The 14,053-nt window shown below is 38.5% G+C and overlaps 1 protein-coding gene across 9 annotated transcripts in view; it reads left to right on the top strand.

Annotated features, from left to right (window-relative positions):
- Window positions 1–14,053, top strand: part of LOC132151655 (forkhead box protein P1-B-like) — a 158,910-nt gene that overhangs the window by 31,196 nt on the left and 113,661 nt on the right. For all 9 annotated transcript variants that reach the window (XM_059559927.1, XM_059559930.1, XM_059559928.1 and 6 more), the window contains one exon: window positions 3,834–3,898. The gene's annotated coding sequence lies outside the window, so the exon portion shown is untranslated. The remainder of the gene's footprint in view (window positions 1–3,833; window positions 3,899–14,053) is intronic.

The following is a 14,053-nucleotide window of genomic DNA, read 5'->3' on the forward strand; positions in this document are numbered from 1 at the left end:
CTCAAGTGACCCACGTACAAGCCCAGATAAATTAGATTTTGTGTCTGTTTGCATGTCGGAAACCGCTGTTGTTTACACGAACGTGGATGTGCAAAACAATGGGCGAAGCCTGCTTGTAAGCGAATTACAAAAATGACTTTCAGGTTTTTGGAAATAGATAAAATGAATTAGGCTCTGGTGAGAGAGTGAGTAGGAGAGAGAGAGAGAGAGAGAGAGAGAGAGAGAGACCTCAGTTCAGTCACCTTTTTGTCAGGCCTTTGTAAACAGCTGCATTTGTCTCAAAGTCAGTAATGCAATTTTCCTGTATTTCAGAGCACAGACAGTGACTTGGAAAATCATGTGCACACACCCTAAAAACAAACACAAATGGACTCAATATAGATATCACAGCATGTCCTCTGCTGAGTCTCTCATTCGCTGTTTCTCTTTTTCTGTTTTCTCCTTTTCAATTGCGTGTGTCCTTTTTTAGCTCAGCGGTTTAAGGTTTTTTCTTTTGTTCAACATACATTTAAAGTTTAATAAAAGTTTACCTAGAAAAGTCCATCTAGACATTTTGAAGAACATTCACTCTTTATTTTACCCTTCTTTTTTGACCGCAGGTCCATATGATTTGAGTCTTATAAAGTCATACAGGTTTGTATGATATGTAAAAATAAATAAAAATACTAAAATGGATGGAAATATTATGTACAGTTAAAAATAAATCAATCTTAAATATACTAATAGACTACCTATTTATAATCAAATAGACTACTTTTATGGTGATTTTTGGTATTTTATTGTTTTCATTTTATACGAAAGAGAAACATGAATGTTCTTCAAATTTTCTTTTCTTTTTTTATTGTACGAAGTGAACTGTTCCTCTAATAGTTTACAACACCATTCTAAAATATTTTTGAGCAGTGCTTGTCAGACTGCTTGACACTGGATAAATTTGCTTCTTTGGCCAATAGTGGAGAAGAAGAGCTGGTCACAGCCTATGAGCTGCACTCAATCTCTGCATAAATTAATATGCTAATGAAGCAGGAATGTTCATTTATGACCCTGCCGCAGAAGTAGCCACAGATATGCTATTTAAGCATTCGCAAACCGATTAATGGAATGGCTTTGCTTGGTGGTAAATATTCATGTGCTCTTGTGTTTTTGGTGAAGTGAGGAAAGAGATGATCCATTAGATGGACTGAAGAGGCGTTCATAATGACCACCGGGCCTTTTCCGTTAGGATTGGCTCGGTTTTAGCCAGGAAACAGATCGAGTGTGTGATTCGACAGGCTGTACGATGCAAATGCGGTTGAATAAGAACAATATTCTGCAGAAGTCCTCTTCAGGACTGGTTTTACAAATGAGATTGTTGATAGTCATGTGCATGATATAATTTCTAACCATCATTGTCATGTATGACCAAAGTTTTTACAGATCATACAAATGTTTATGATTCTATGTCAAACTACCTTAATATTTAATTCTATGTCAAACTACCCTCAATTACCTTAATATTTTATTGAATTTATTATATTTTAACAATTTTTTTTTTTTGTTAAATTAAGGTCACATCAAAACTTTCTTTGCCATCACAGTAATGTTATTTTAAATTGTAATAATGCTACTGTATTTTTGATCAAATAAATGCAGCCTGTTGAACATAAGAGACTTTTAAATATATATATAAGTTTTTTTTTTTTGTTTTTTTTTTTACACCAAACTTTGAACAGTAGTATATATAATCTGTGAACAAAGCAGAAAAAAATCAGGTAAATATCACTTTGGTGCAATTATACAAAGAGTGTAAAAAATATGCAATTATGTGTATTTAGGATACATCATCAACTTTTAGACACTGTTGGACATTGTTAGATCAACTATTGAATTAGAAAAGTGAGTTAATTAGGTCTTAAATTGCCCATAGTTGAAGAAACACCTTTACATAAGAACTTAAAGTTGTTGTTTTTCCCCTGTCTGTTTCTTTGCTATCATCTTCAGAAAGTATTTAGCCCATGTGCTCATTTAGTTGTCTCTCTAGTTGCCGTGTGTCCTTCATAACAGCCCTATGAACCGATCATCCCAGCAAGTTCCCCGAGCACCAGAAGGCTGGTTCTTTTCCTTCTCCAGCTGGGTCTAGCCACATGAGTGTATTTATTCACTCCCCGGGCCTCCACCACCCCGTTGCACTAAACACCAGCATTACTTCCAACATCATGCATTCAGTCTGGATCGCTGTAGATTTAGCAACACATTACGGTGCTAAAAACTGAAAGGTAACTGCTGTTGTGCTTCTTTCTAACCCCCCTTTCTCACACATTCTCAATGCAAAACATTCTCGTCATTAGGACGAGAGAACATTTGTCTAAATGAGCATTAGGCATTTCAGTAAACTCATTTAGCACCTGAGACCTTAGCAGGTGATTTTAATAAATGATGTTTAGCTTTTGAAGCTGAAAAATTCATCACCTGTCACCAAGAGCTATTGATTCATAACAGCAGTGATGACATGTTAATTGAAGTCTAATGAATTGGAATCAGCACAAGATACATGGAAAATGCTTATGGTCCTTTTAGTCTCTGTAAATGCTGACTACCCACCTTAATAAGGGCGTTTAAAAGATAATTGATGCAGGTACCTGTACCTGTACGAGCGGCACCAGTGTGTTTTATCTGCGCTCACTTTACCTGAGATAAACAGAAGCACTCTGCAAGAATGGCCAGCCACTGTTTTGACTGCCAAATGTAAACTGCATATTTTTTCGGATAAGCTTTCATGCTTTTATTCAAATGGCAAAGGGATTCTGGCCTATAGTATCTTTCTCAATAGTCTAGCGTGAGAATTTGCTCTTAGCGTATATTGAGACTGTAAGTCTCACTGTCTTTTAGGAGGAGGTAATTTATGAAAAAAAAACATTGTGACAGATAATACAATGATACTTTGAAACTGAAATTCAAATATTATGGTTTTTATGTTGCTCTCCGTGGTCTTCCAAGAATACCATGGTATTACCATGTTACGTGTCCAATACTTCATGGCAGTACTGTGACACCATGTCCAAAATAAATGAAATAAAACTTTTTCAAAAGATTTCTATTTCAAATAAATGCTTTCTATTCATCAAAGAATCCTGATTTTTTTTAATATAATATATATATATATATATATATATATATATATATAGGGTAGGGTATATAAGGGTATCCAGAAAAATATTAAGCAGTGCAACTGCTTTCAACATTTACATTATATAACATTTTTCTTGAGCACCATATCAGCATTAGAATTATTTCTGAAGGACCATGTGATCCTGAAGTCTAGAGTAATGATGAAAATTTATCTTTGCCGTCACAGGAATAAATTACAATTTAAAATAATAATAAAAAAAGAAATATCTTACCCAACCCCAAACTTTTATTTAACTTGTATGTCCAAAAAATGGTATTGGTGTGATGTTATGTTACTTGTTTTGGTGCATAATCCAGTTTTAGCAGCAGATTTATTGTAAACTCTACTGTCACTTCAAATAAATGTAAAGTTTAACCCTGAAAATGAAATGGTTTGATAAGGATGATGAATCCGACATTTCTGTATTGATGTTAACAGTTGTTTAGTAATGCTGTGGATAAAAGTGCTTTTTTCTGTTCTCTCAAGTTCTGTTTAGTAGATGATGTACTTATTCGGTATGTCCACAGTTGAGTCCTCATTAGTTTGTCTGCACTATCAAAATAGCTTATCAAAATTGTTTACTTTTAATGTCATTTACGTTACGCACAGAGATGACTGATGGTTTGTGACAGCTGCAGTAATTTTAACATCTACAGCTTTTTCTCTGTGCTGGTTGTCTCTGCAGGGCAGGGAGGTTAAACGCAGCGCTTGAACTGAAGACAGCCGCAAATAAGCAAGTCCTTGGAGAAGGTAAACACATTATTGGTATTCAGAGGTGGGTAGTAACGAGTTACATTTACTTCGTTACATTTACTTGAGTAATTTTTTGGGGTAACGAATACTTTTCGGAGTATATTTAAAGATGGGTACTTTATACTCTTACTTGAGTAAATTTTGGGGGAAAAATCTGTACTTTTACTTCGTTACTGTGGGCGACGCTCCTCTCGTTACTTTATCTTAATGCAATAAATGTTATAACGCTTCAGTTTATTCCAAACGCGCCGTCTACTTTTCTCTGGGCAATGAGCGATGCCCATTCGCGAATGATTCATTCTTTTGAGTCAATTCTGTTCAAAGGCTTGATCAAACCAATTGGCAAACGAGTGAATTGGTTCATGAATCAGTTTGAATGATTCGTTCAGTTCCCTGCCGCACGCGCTGAGCGTCTGAAGTGGTTCACTCGGAGTTGTAACGTTTAAGAACAGAAAGAGCGTTGAAAACGTGGCTGAAACTGCACTGAATTGAAATCTGCAAAGGTTATTATTTGCTAGCGATGGAGATCCTTATTAGATGAACACAGCGTGTGCTGTCTACTGTTTAACAGGTAATAACTTGGGCTACATTCGATTACAGTACACGATACCACTGTGACATTAGTTTGTTGTACGTGTGTGGCTTATAACAGAGGGGAGTCAAGTTGAATGCAGCTTCCAAAAGACAAAAAATAGCCGATTAAGATTTTATTAATTTTAATACAATCACACTGGTGCAAGTACGTTCAGCAAGTCATATTATCAGCTGCTAAATTCAGATCTGTGATTGCTTGCTGGCGCTGAGCCAAAGATAGATGCGTTTTTACAGCGCTGCGCATTATAACCAATCACACATGATTCTTTTGAGCTTATTAAAGCATTGGCCAATCAGAGGCGTTCAGATGAGTCATCGCTAAAATGCCGGTGCTTCCTTCACTCGCTCGCTGACTGGATACCTCTTTCTGGCGAATTCTCTCGCAGGAACAACAAAATGCAGATGTGTGTACGAATCTTTAATTAAGATATTGATTTCACAGTGTTAACAGTTTCAGTGATTTTAATGGGAGTTTCTGAGAGTGATTGAAATATAGACTGTCAGTGAAAATTATCTTTAATAATGTAAATGTTATTTGCTCTCTTTCTGAACAATGAAAGATTAGTAGCAATATTTATATCACATCAACTTTCAATGTTAAATTCACATTTAATATAAAGTCAGTCGTATTAAAAATATGTTATGGCATGACACCTATATCTGTTACTTAAGTAAACAGACTGGGTTTTATAATAAATTACATAAATTGAAGTAAAGGCTGATGAAATATATACATTTACACACACACACATACATTACATACATTTTATCTATATATCTAAATAAAAATAGGCTCAGTATATATGACCCAAAGTAACTAGTAACTAACTACTTGAGTAGATTTTTTTATCCGATACTCTTTTACTCTTACTCAAGTAACTATTCAAGACTAGTACTTTTACTTTTACTTGAGTAAATATTTCTAGAAGTACTTTTACTTTTACTTGAGTACAGTTTTTGGGTACTCTACCCACCTCTGTTGGTATTAGACTCCAGTGGAGCTGTGTATGTGGATGCACGTGTGCATCTGTGTGTTTGTTGACTAGAGAGGGCAGGACTTGTGCTATTATTCTATATCTAGTTTTATGAATCACTTGATTTCTTTCAGCTCTTGTGTTTATATACTTTTCTCAAGGTTGAGAGAAAAGGAGAGGTTGTTTATTTGTATCAAAGTTTACCGCTAATCAAGACGGCTTATTTGCCTAGCTTCACAGGTCTTTTATTCCCTTAGTTTTTAATCTGTTCCTCGGTTTTTGAGGAAGGATTTGGCTTTCATCAGTACCTGTCGAGTTGCCGAGAAATCAACATTTTTAAAACAGTCATTGTCAATTACTAATAATACTTTTTAAATGATCCAGGTATTACAACTTGAAAAACTTTGTCATTAGTGGCATCAAACAATATTTGGTATAAAACGATACTTGGATTCCAAACAGGTTTCCCACCCTGTCTGCTCCAGAATGGAACAGCCCTAAGCAGCTAACATGGAGACTGGAGCAAACCATAGTAGTGAAGTAGGGGTGCTCACGTATAGTATTAGGGCACAGGGTGTGAGAGGGTCTGAGTTTGTCTATCTGTGTTCTATCTCTGACATTATGGTGGACAAGGAAGGGACTTCCCATCCTTTCCCATGAGCTCATGCTTACAGACACATTCACACACACCCAAATACGCAAACCTAGTTCACTATGTCTGTGTTTTTTTTTTATCTTTTTGTTTTTCTTACCATTTAAACATTCTTAAGAAGCTACTCCTGCCTTCTTTTGTCTGTTGACCTCACTCTTTTGTCATAATTCACTACAAACACTGTATAAAATCTTATAGTAATCAGTATTTTTGTCGTCTTTTTCATTAAAAATATCCATGAAACAAATTTACGTGCATTTTTCCTGTAATGTTAATTTGTAATATGAATTATTTTCATTGGAAAAACTTAAATAAGATATTTTCTTACCCCAGTTTTTTTTTATTATTTAAGCATAAGTGTTTTTTTTTTAAGGTATATGCTTAAACTAATTGAGCGACATTACCAAAGAAGTTTTGCTTTTGGTATGCATGTAAGTTCTCTTACGAGAGTTCTCTCGTACTGCGTCTTATCTAAGACGCTACGGGAAAAGTCTCTTTTCACGAAATACTGAAGCAAAAAATTATCCTTAATTTTGAATTATTGTAAAGCGCATTTGCAGCAGCACACAGCCATAGGCGAGACGGCTCGCTCGCTCATTGGCTGCTCTGCGGCAACTGCACAAGCCTATCGAGCGCAGGCTGATGCAACATCAGACCGAAACGGGTGTGGCCTAGCCCTATAAAGGGAGCTCGAAAAGGCTGACTCACCTGATTTTTCATCTCTTCAGCGAAGCTCACGCATCGTTGGATCACGAGAAGAAGCAAGCACCGTCAGATAGCATCTCAGCGGGACGAGCTATTCCTGAAGCCGCTGGCCAACGCCGCCTTCCACTGCCGTTCCTGCTGCGCGTTCCGGCGCCCATATCCTTTTCAATTTTATTATATCCAACTGTTCTTTATGTGTGTGTGTGTTCGCCCTGCGACACACACTCGTAAAAGAGCTTGCGTCTTTTTTTAAGATGCCTTCTTGCGGCTCGTGCAGAGCCCCACTCAGCGAGGGAGACCGTTGCGTCTTCTGTGTCTCCTGCCTGGGTGAAGATCATGCAGCGCTCGCGCTCGATGACGGCAGATGCCCTCACTCGCGCCTTCTGCTCAGAAGCCCAGCAGACGAGCTGACATCGAGAAGGAGCCGATGCGAGTGCTCACGCTGGCCGCGACGAGCCTCGGCCTCGAGTGGTCTGCACCAGCGCCCCCCTCTCGTTCCCGGCTGGATGGTAGTTTCCTTTCGGATGAGCGTACTTCTCCGAACTCAAAGCCCGCCTCATTTCTTCCTGAGCTTCACGAAGAGGTGGCAAAGGCTTGAAACGCTCCATATTCAGCGCAAACTCGTTCGTCTGTCTCACTAGCATTCTCCACACTGGATGATGCTAAAAACAGGAACTACCAGTCACTTCCGCCGGTGGAACAGGCGATAGCTACGCACCTTTGCCCGCCCTCTGCTGGACGGCGGACGAAAGCGGTGTTGCCATCTAAAGCCTGCCGCATGACGTCATCTCTGCTCGCGCGGATCTTTTCTGCTGCTGGGCAGGCTGAGTCTGCACTACACACGATGGCTGCAGATATTCCAGGGTGATCTTCTCCGTAAGCTGGACGAGATGGGACCTGAGGCTATCTGTCTCGCGGATTTGAGGAGTGCTTCGCTACTAAATCTGCTGCACAGGCCGCGCTGCGGGGACCACGGCAGAGGATTACGGTGAGGCCGGAAGCCCCGAAGCCATCCTAGCATTCCTAGGAAAGCGCCGGTGTACGAGTCCCGCCGCGGCCGAACTCTCACCCAAGCGCGCCGCTGTTTCAGTTCCAGGGTTTGTGACTGTCTCAGCGTTTTTTGCAATGCACAAGCCTGTACAGTTGCCTGCTTGGCTGCACACAAAAACCGTTATCACGGCTACCCAGATATTTCCCGAAAAAGGTGTAATTTCTGGTGTACCGGCCACGGCCGATGGTGCTATACATGTAGTGACGATGCCCACTGCTCAGTGCCCATCTCCACATATAAGCACAGCCCTTCACACAGGGCTCGCGCCCATAAAAGCGACTCAGGTCAGGTTATCTGTTGGATAAGGGCAGAGCCCCATCCACGCTCAAAGTTTACGTGGCGGCTATCGCAGCGTTTTCTGAGACAACGCTCGGTCAGTCAATAGGAAGGAACGATTTGGTCATCCGCTTCCTTAGAGGAGCTAGGAGGCTGAATCCTCCCAGACCTCCGTCAATCCCTTTATGGGACCTCTCGACGGTTTTGGAGGCCATGAAAGGTTCCCCTTTCGAGCCTATCCGAACGATTAGCCTCAAACATCTGTCATTCAAGACAGTGTTCTTGTTGGCTCTCGCTTCAGTGAAGCGTGTGGGTGACCTGCACGCGCTCTCGGTGAGCCCGACGTGCTTGGAGTTTGGGCCTAATGACTCAAGGGTCATACTCAAACCTAGGCACGGTTATGTCCCGAAATCCCTCAACACGCCGTTTCGGGCTCAGGTTATTTCCCTGTCTGCCCTGTCGGTGTCAGGAGAGGATGGAGACTCGAGTCTTCTTTGCCCCATTAGGGCTTTTAAGAGCTTATGTGTCTCGCTCTGCTGTCTTTAGACAGACTGAGCAGCTGTTTGTCTCATTCAGTGGACGTTCCAAGGGAATGGCTGTTTCGAGACAGAGCCTATCCAGATGGATAGTTGACGCCATAGGGTTCCCGTAGGGTCTTAGATAAGACGCAGTACGAGAGAACTCTCGTAAGAGAACGTACTCGGTTACTTACGTAACCTCGGTTCTCTCTCTGCCGTGCGTACGATTCACTCTGGTTCGCTTCGGCGATGAAATAAATCAGGTGAGTCAGCCTTTTCGAGCTCCCTTTATAGGGCTAGGCCACACCCGTTTCGGCGGTCTCATTGGTCTGATGTTGCATCAGCCTGCGCTCGATAGGCTTGTGCAGTTGCCGCAGAGCAGCCAATGAGCGAGCGAGCCGTCTCGCCTATGGCTGTGTGCTGCTGCAAATGCGCTTTACAATAATTCAAAATTAAGGATAATTTTTTGCTTCAGTGTTTCGTGAAAAGAGACTTTTCCCGTAGCGTCTTAGATAAGACGCAGTACTCGTTCCCTCTTCTAGAGAGAACCGAGGTTACGTTAGTAACCGAGTACGTTATTTATTATTATTATTATTTCAGCTACCCAGAGTTCTACTGACTTTGACAAGATTTGATATTTTCATGGGAAAAAAAATCATAATAATAGTATTTATTTACTTACTTTATTTACCTGCTTACTTTCCTATCCGCCTATCCTGTGAGTTTTCTTCAGTGCTTTTGCACAAATGGGCATTTTGGTGTAAGTTTATCTCCCTTTTTCTATCCTTTCTAAAAAAAACTGCCAATCATAATCATTAAACTAATTTTGGATTTGATAACTTTATTGACTTGCAGACTTTTTTGATTTATCATACACTTTGTTCTAATGCAAAAAGACTTAAAGTACCTATATATTTAATTCAGCCCACTCCCCGGCAGAAACACATTTACTTCTATATGGATGACTGATATAGTCCTATCCCCACTCAACCACACTTCCATAAGTTAAAGTGAGTGTATATCCACAGTACATTTTCAGAGAGCTAAACAGCAGGGGAAAATATTATATTTGCATGCTGTGTGCCGCCTGCCAAGGGCTAAATTGGAATGCCTCTGACGATCATACACTTGATTATTTACTTTATTTGCCTCATCCTCTCATTTTATGGCAACCACAAAGATGGAAATTCTGAGGTAACACTAAATGAAAAGTTGTATATTGATGCATTTTAGGGTGCAGGGGGGGATTAGGGTCTATGTAATAGCTCTTCTGAGTACATTTTATTGCTTACTACAAAAATAAAAAATAAAAAAAGTGTAATTCTGTGTATCAGGATCAGGTTGAAAATTGCTTTGTATTAGCATTAGCATTTGATAAGCCCTTAATTCCCCTGTTTCTACAGCTGAGTGTGTTTCTATGCATTTACAAGTGCTTCCGATTCATAGGAGTTCACTTAAATCTCTTTTTCTGCCAAAGCTATGAACATAATAAACAAGCCAGCATGGCTAAAGCGCCACACGGGGGAGATTGCTAAGGAGAAAGTTAAATGCTTATGCTAGTCACACAGTTGTTTATGCGCCCATGTGCATAACTCCAGAGAGGTTTATATAACTGCTGTAATAAAAATAATTTTTAGAGCGGTAACATCTGAAACGAAAGAATTAGTGCTAGCTTTTTTTTTATCATGAAAGTGTCAGCATTTTCTTTCAGTGTTCAAGTTTTTAATGATAATACCTTAGAAATACTGTATGGACGATTACAATAATTATAGATATTGGAATTGCCATGGTGTCCAAAACATACTTTTTTTTCTTTCTTTTTTTTTTTTTTCTTTTTTTTTATTGGTACTGTTGTATAAATTATTATTATTATGATGTTGTATGATTGGAAACCGTCAAAAAGGAAAATATCTCAAATGTGGAACAGATCCAAATAACCATAATCTGTTTTTAAACTAGCTTCTTTTCCTTCTAGATAATTCTTATGTTAAATAACATTTTATCTAACATATTTAATGGTTTTATCTTATGGTTTTGCGTGTGCAGTTAATGTAATGCACACTGCTTTGTATGGAAAGATAACTTATTTAACAATGGCATATATCAAACATATTGCTTTGGTAGTTGATTCATGCAAAGGTCCTACATTTGGATTACTTTAATGGTGCTTTAAGTTAGGATGTCTCCTAAAAATTTCTAAACTGGTTACATTTTTTTTTTTTTTGGCTTAAAACAGTAAACTTAAAATCTGAAAAAGGCAAAGGTACTAGGCTGTACAGTTCTGTGCCTCTACTGACTTGAAATTTTTTTTTATGCTGTTTAAAAGTGTAGAATGAGGCATTTCTCTTAATAAATGCTTATTAGAAAATGACAATTACAAATCCATTATATTTGTCTTGGTATTGATAACTTAATGAATTCTGTTCTCCTAGAGGAGGAAAGGCTTTGATATAGTTGGTCTGTCACTGTGTCGGAGCGAGTTTTCATGACAGAATCTTTGTACTGAATGGAAGTGATGGCAGTCAGGCAGGCAGCAGTCTCGGCTTCTGTCAGAGTTGTCTTCAGAGAGATGAAAGGGGAAATCTGTCCACAAAAACGCTCTGCGAGGAGTGTGTGTGAGAGTGTTTGTCACATATATCACAAAGCTCAGTTTGTCTTCTTTTTATCTGAAGACATACTCTTTTTTTCTTTTTTCGCTCTTATTTTTTGCCATCACTTTTCAGTTTCTTCATCCAACTAAAAAGAGATGACCGTATTTTAAATGGGTCAAATTGAACAATATCATGATTATAGATGGTGCTTCCAACATCAAATTAATGCATTTGCTTCTTTTTTTCTTAAGTAAGGTTGCGTTTTTTTTTTTTTTTTTTCTCTAGTCGTTTTGTTTTCTCTGTACTAGCAATGTAAATACATCACACAGTTGAACTCACTTTAGTTGTACGAAAGTGAAATCATTAGCACATTGTTGAACATAAGTCGGCAGCCATATCACCCTGGAGCCCAAGACCGGTTTCCCACTGAAGCTAAGCAGGGCTGAGCCTGGTCAGTACCTGGATGGGAGACCTCCTGAGAAAACTAGGTTGCTGCTGGAAGAGGTGCTAGTGAGGCCAGCAGGGGGTGCTCACCCTGTGGTCTGTGTGGGTCCTAGCGCCCCAGTGTAGTGATGGGGACACTATACTGTCAACAAGCACCGTCCTTCGGATGAGACGTTAAACTGAGGTCCTGACTCTCTGTGGCCATTAAAAATCCCAGGAAGTCTTTCGAAAAGAGTAGAGGTTTGACCTCGGCATCCTGGCTAAATTTGCCCATTGGCCTCTGACCATCATGGCCTCCTAACAATCCCCATATCTGCTGATTGGCTTCATCACTCTGTCTCCTCTCCACCAGTAAGCTGGTATGTGGTGGGCGTTCTGGCGCACTATGGCTGCCGTCGCATCATCCAGTTGGATGCTGCACACTGGTGGTGGATGAGGAGATACCCCCTGACAATGTAAACGCTTTGAGTGCCTAGAAAAGCACTATATAAATGTAATGAATTATTATTAATATTATTATTATTATTATTATTATATGGGCTTAGTCTTAGCTTGCCTTCCTTAAAAAATATACCTTACAATGATCAAATCATGTTCATAAATCATCTTAAGCGCCCAGCGTTCAATGAAATTTAAATTATATGCCCATAGTGACTCACATAAGTTGATGTTTATTGTTCTCTATCTGATATTTGTTATATTTATGGTCAATATCATTTTGGCAGTGCCTTGCCATGGTATTTATTTGAGGAACTAAAATCCCTTTTAGGGATGAAGCACCTGGGCCTATCTGCTTAATGGAATAGCTTTAACATTAAGTTAATAAACAGCTTGCATTTGAAAGGTGTGTGTGTGTGTGTGTGTGTGTGTGTGAGAGAGAGAGAGAGAGAGAGAGAAGCACCAAATGGAATTGCAGAATTGTTTATGCTATTGCTATGCTATTAAAAATGTAAAATTATATATATATATATATATATATATATATATATATATATTTTTTTTTTTTATAGTTAGATATATATTGAATTGGTTGATTTATACAAAGGTCCTACTTTAGTACTGTTTTAATGGTGCTTTAAGTTAGCTTTTTTTCTAAACTGGGTTTCAGGGTGTCAAAAAAAATTTCTGATTCAAAATTCATTTATTTATTTGGTTCAAAATATTAAACTGAAAATCGTAAAAATGTTTTTGACTGACCATTCTTATATTAAATATGGAAGAGATGCTAATATAAAATTAAACTTTTGAGTATAATATATTATAAAATATAGTAAACTAGAGGTTTTTTTAAATGAAATATTAAAATAATATTTTATCTTATTGAGGTTGTGGCAATGTATATTGAGATTGTAGAAATATCATTTGAAATGCTTTATGATTCTGGGAGGTCTGCAAACATTAAACAACAACAACAAAGAGCTTGCTTTGAGTGAAGAAATTCTTCTCTTTCAAACTTTTTCTGGGCTGTAATTTGTAATCGTTTGGGATAAAATACTGTTTAATACTGAAAAATACCTTAAATTAATGTTATTGTAAGGACAAAATATCATGCATTTTACTTGTCCCAGATTTTTTTCTTACTGTAGACTAAAAGGTAATTCAACATATCAAACAAATAAAGTGAACAGGCATGTTAAAAGCTGATCTGTGTCCGTGTGTTTTGCACCAGGTTGTGGACCGGCTGCTTTAGTTGTTATTCATAAACACAGCCTTCCTAAGCTCGGGGGAGGGGAAAAAAGTAAAAAGACATGGGGGGGTGGGGGGGCAAAGAAATTTAGTCCAGGACTGAAAACATCTCATTGCAACTATGCGATTGTTTACTTTAGCATACACGTACTAATATGGTTTCAGAGGGAAGGCCAGGGGCCCGGACTGGGGTAGAGGCCTTTAAACTGCCACTTTTTGAGAAACAAATGTCACAGGCCTTGCCTCTCATTATTACATTATTCAACCTCCTCACCCACGTCTCGGTGCGTGATTGCTAATGATATTCAGGCTTTTTCCCTTGCTACAGCCATTCGTATTTCATCCTTCCTTTTGAAATTGGCTTCATAATGCGTTTGCTGCATTAACCAGTTTCCTATTAAAACAGGAAGTTTGGCAGGCCATTTCAAGAAAGCCAGAAGCCAATAGCCTTTAGTTTACATCATGAACAGTCAGTTTCATTAAGTCAAGGGGACATTCAAATTTCAGAGAGCATTTGCTTGGACAAAAATTAGTGCAGGATAGATCATTTTCCATAAATGTTATTTTTATTTTGTTTTATTTTATATATGGAAAAAAATATAATTAGATATACAGTATAACACAACTTTAGTGTTACTATTGTATTATTATTCATTAGTCA

The sequence above is a fragment of the Carassius carassius genome, chromosome 10 (assembly GCF_963082965.1).
Source record: "Carassius carassius chromosome 10, fCarCar2.1, whole genome shotgun sequence".
NCBI classification, from domain to species: Eukaryota; Metazoa; Chordata; class Actinopteri; order Cypriniformes; family Cyprinidae; genus Carassius; species Carassius carassius.